This window comes from Aptenodytes forsteri, unplaced genomic scaffold (assembly GCF_000699145.1).
Source record: "Aptenodytes forsteri isolate BGI_AS27 unplaced genomic scaffold, ASM69914v1 Scaffold292, whole genome shotgun sequence".
Classification (NCBI taxonomy): Eukaryota; Metazoa; Chordata; class Aves; order Sphenisciformes; family Spheniscidae; genus Aptenodytes; species Aptenodytes forsteri.
The window spans coordinates 1,238,660-1,243,423 of NW_008795435.1; positions in this window are offsets into that span (position 1 = coordinate 1,238,660).

The window sequence follows — 4,764 nt, forward strand, 5'->3', positions numbered from 1 at the left end:
TCACAGGGGCTGGGACATTGTCGGTCTAGCGCTAGTCTTTCAGCTGGTAATAAATCAACTCCACTGACTCTGAGGCAACTACTCCTATTTACCTCAGCTAAGAACCTGTCCCTGGTGCCGAAATGTCCATCTGATGAGTTAGTATCTATTTCCCTAAAATTCCTTCTGGACGTTGATTGTTTTCCTTTTCCCCCTTCACACTACTGTGTGAAGTTGTTAGGCAACGTTAAACACTGGAGACTAATTTTAACAGTGAATGTAGAGATCCTTTGTATCAACTTTGGTGGGCAAAGTAAATGTTGATCATTCAGAATGAAAAGATAGCATATAAATAATAACAGATAATAAATATTTCTGACCACGTTTTTCATGTCAGTGTGAGTAATGCTAGACTATTTTGTTAGAATAAACTGAATACAGAGACATCTCTCTTTACAAAAATTCTGCAGATATTTATTTTTGCTAATATTTGATAATAAAATATCAAAATTATATATAATTTCAAATATTAGATATCATTTACAGTTCTAGCTCATATCTTATTTCAGCTGAAATGTGATGTCCCTTAGAGTGATTCATTTGGTCTGTGTGTATGGGACAGAATTTATATTTATCTTTTTACCAAAAAATGAGTTGTGGGGTTTGATCTCCTTTAGCAAGTCTTCCGATGAGGTCACTTATCTTGAGATGGGATAATTACTATACAGTTAAGTTCAATTGTTTTAAGAATAAGCTTTCTATGTTCTTTTTTAGCTTATGTTTTTGCTTTTTGCCCCCAAGATAAATGGCTTTTTTTTTTTTTCCTTCTGCCTCCCTCTATGCCAATAACATTCGGGACGTTTAGCTTCAAAAAGAACTAGGCATTAAAACATATAAGTCTTTATTTTATAGGTAAAGTAGTGGAAGTGTTCAACTAGTCACTGCTTCTAGCAGATCCCTTAACTTGGCTTAGACTATGTGACAGTAACAAGAACAGAAAGAGTTTAAAGACAATGTCCCTAACTGCATATTAGTGACAAAAATTTTGATTTCCATGACATTTTTTTTCTTCAAGTATTTGCGATTATGATTGAATTTTGGAAGTCATGTGTGCTACTTCTACCTGTTACAAACAATTCACAGTATGTCCAACTAAAATGAAATCATTATTCTCTAGGATTAGCTTTCAGAGTTATTCCCATTGTGAGACTCCCCAAAGCAATAAAACAACGCACTTGTGAGATAACAAGTTTTGCATGCTAAAAGGTTAACCCTGGTGTCCTTAGTCAGGTAAAATCCTCTGTGCTTGGAGTTAGAATTTTACCGCAGTAGGGACTGCAAGACTGAACAACTAATACCTTAACCTGCTGTTTTAAGAGTCCTTTTGAGTTTCTGTGCTAATCTAATAGCTCTTTTGTTAAACTATAGAGCAATAAGAGGGTTTTTTATGCTTTGTGTTATATTGTGGAGACATTAGCAAATGAAATAAATGTGAATTTGGCTTTCTAGCACTTAGAAGTATTCACTTTGAACTGTAAATTATTTATGATACTCAAAGAGACACTTTGTAAATAACAGGAAAGCATCAGAAATCAAATGCAGGTTGTGGTATTTAGTCTTGTCTTGCCATCGTTAACCATTTCAGTTCCACAACATGGTTCAATAAGCATGTCTTTTAGACTTCTCTTCTAAAGGAATTAGAAATCAGCAGAAATAAATGAAGCTGTCTACAAGTGACAGCTACAAAGGGAAACCCAGAGAAGGAGGGGGGAAAAAAAAAGGTGCTCCTGTGAGCAGATGATAAAGCAGATGCTGTAAAACAACAGGGGGATTGCACCACTTCTTCTCCAGAATTGACGATCGTTTGATAAACAGCTAGTCATACTCCTGGAAAACCCTGTCCATCAGTGCATATCAGTACAAATTAATGATGACATGTCCTGATTAAACTTGCTGTGCTGTGAAATGCAATGCATTATCTGCATGGCAGTAAATGAACAAATGCTCACAGGGAGTGAAAGAACAAGCAAAGCCACACATCTCAGGTTAGGTCCCGAGTTCTAGCTGCCTGTGGTGAAGTAGGTGTTTAATTGGCAAAATCAGTCTTGTCTTGTGGGGTTTGCAGGCTATAGCTTTTTGTTCTGTTCATTAAAAAGGGTTGTCTTGATAATGCCCTTTCTGTAAAACTATAATAAGTCAAATTTCAAAATCTTCAGTCAAATTTTTGTATCTTTTCCTCAAGCAATCCTTAAATAAGCTTGTGTACATTAACAAGAAGTCCCTCTTTGAAATAAACTGAATACTACAAATGTAGCAGCGGTGAGATCACAACATCACCCAACAGGAACTTTGCCTGATTAAGAGCTAAGCAATTTCTCAATAAGAATTTGGGAGGTCTCCCAAAAGTTCATTTTCTGGAGTCAAAGGCAAACAATTTTATACTTTTAATGTAATTTAAAAAAAAAAAAGGAAAAAAAGTTGCTTAACTTTATTTCAAAGACTCTAATACCAGAAGTTTCATTTGGCTTTTATCTTCCCCAACATACAGGATGAAAACCCTTTTGTAAGAGCTAGCTATTTTTCTTATTTTAAAAAACACAAGTCATGTATTTAACACTGTTTGTTTCACTTTTAGTAAAGCATTTCTGACATAACTGCTAAATAATTCTCTATGGAGTTGAACAAGCATTGCTTCTCAAGGGAGACAGGTCTGCTGAATGATCTCTTTTAAAACAGGTAGGTTACCTTGGGGATGGGAGACAGACTTTGCTGGCTACTCATACTACTACTGAAAGGAAGGACCGCTCAAGGCAGTAAGAACACCATTGCCAGTACAGCTAGCAGAATCTGGAATTTCTTCTCACATCTGCAAAACACATTGATGGCAGTAGACTTAATCCAGATGGCTAGATGCAGTCTGAAATATTTTTCAGAAGAATTCTTTATCCTGCTTTTACTTTACTTAACTAACATTCCAGGTCAGATTCCAATCTCATATAAAATCTAGAACGATTTAGCTGATTGCTGCGGACTTACTTACATTACAATGAATGAGATTCCAGTCCAAATGTTGTAATTTCTGTAAAGGAAATGCATAAGGCAGCAATAGTGACATTTCCTCTATACTTTCATTCAGGGAACAGACGGCAACAAATAAAAAAATATCTTGGGAATCTTGGGAGAAGTAAAATATTTAACCCTTTTAGTACTTAACTTCTTCTGTACATACTACCTGGCCAGCAAATGAGTGGAAGGTGAAACATGTCCACTTCCCTACGCAAAAAAAAATATGGTAAAGAAATACTGTACAAGAAGTTCTTCTCTGATGTTTTAGTTCCTATGTTATGAGGGTCTAGGAGGACCCTAGACTATGCAGGAAAATGTAAAGAAGCAAGGACTGCAGCTACATACAGTGATGCAAAACACCCTGAAAGTCTTTGTCTGAAAAAGCATGAAATACCAAAAGCAACCCTTAAACTATTCTTAAATACTTTTCCTAAGCTTTAATAAAAGGTGTCAGGGCAGGAGAGCACGTTAGAGAGAGGGAGGGAGTAATCAGTACTACGTAGATTTAAGACAGTGCTTCCTTCATAAAGCAGGCTGAGAAAGTTGCAGAAACCCAAGCTATTATGTAGGGAGCCAATTCAGGAGGCTATAGCCAGCCAGTGTTCCCTTCACCTGGCTGCAGAGCCTGTGAGGTACCAGGCGCAGCCTGGCACAGAGAGTGCCTTCAGCTTGTAGGCAGTCTCTAAAACAGAAAAATGCAAGACAATGCAACTTTTTTTCCCTCCTTTCTTTCATGTAGACTTCAACCTACTTCTTTTATTTCTGAAATAAAGGTTTTAATTAAAGCTACCTTCTATACAATGCACTGCACTTCAGCTCTGTTGCAAATAACACATTAATTTCCCCTGACTCAAAGTAATCTTACTTTCTTTTATCCCTGAACACATCTTGCCTGGACGAACACCAATGGGAAATAACAGGTGGGAGCAACAAAACTGAGGTAGCTTACTGGAAGTTATGACAAACTCTGCATTTTGTTATTTCTCTTTATTTTTAAAATATATGTCTTTATTCTTGCAGACTTCCCCCACTAAAATTATGGAATGAGCCTTAACGATGCAGCTTCTCACTGGAGGAATGGAAACAAAGCAGTCACAAAAGGGAAAACGGGAGATAAAGCATACAGAAAGAGAGAAGTATATGCTCCGTTCCAGAAATAACCACTACTGTGCCACCTTGTAGGCTATAGGGAGGCACTCTAAGCTAAGAATCTCTCTTTGTGACCTCAGGTAGTCATATTTGGCCTTCTAGCTCTAATCTTGCATGCCCATACCACAGTTAGGGTAAAGGGCCTTGTATTTTTACCTGAAAACTCAAGTCAAAATCCAGACTGTAAGATTTTTTGTGTCTGTCTTCCTGATCCTGGATCAGGTCACTGACAAAAAATTAAAATGTCAAAAAAATTTTGTAAGGCCAGTGTTCTGGTTTTGGCTGGGGTAGAGTTAATTTTCTTCATAGTAGCTAGTATGGAGCTATGTTTTGGATTTGTGCTGAAAACAGTGTTGATAACACAGGCACGTTTCAGTTATTGCTGAGCAGTGCTGATGCAGAGTCAAGGCCTTTTCTGCTTCTCACCCCACCCCACCAGCGAGTAGGCTAGGGGGGGGCACAAGAAGTTGGGAGGGGACACAGCTGACCAAAGGGATATTCCACACCATAAGACATCATGCTCAGCATATGAAGCTGGGGGAAGAAGGAGGAAGGGGGGGACGTTTGGAG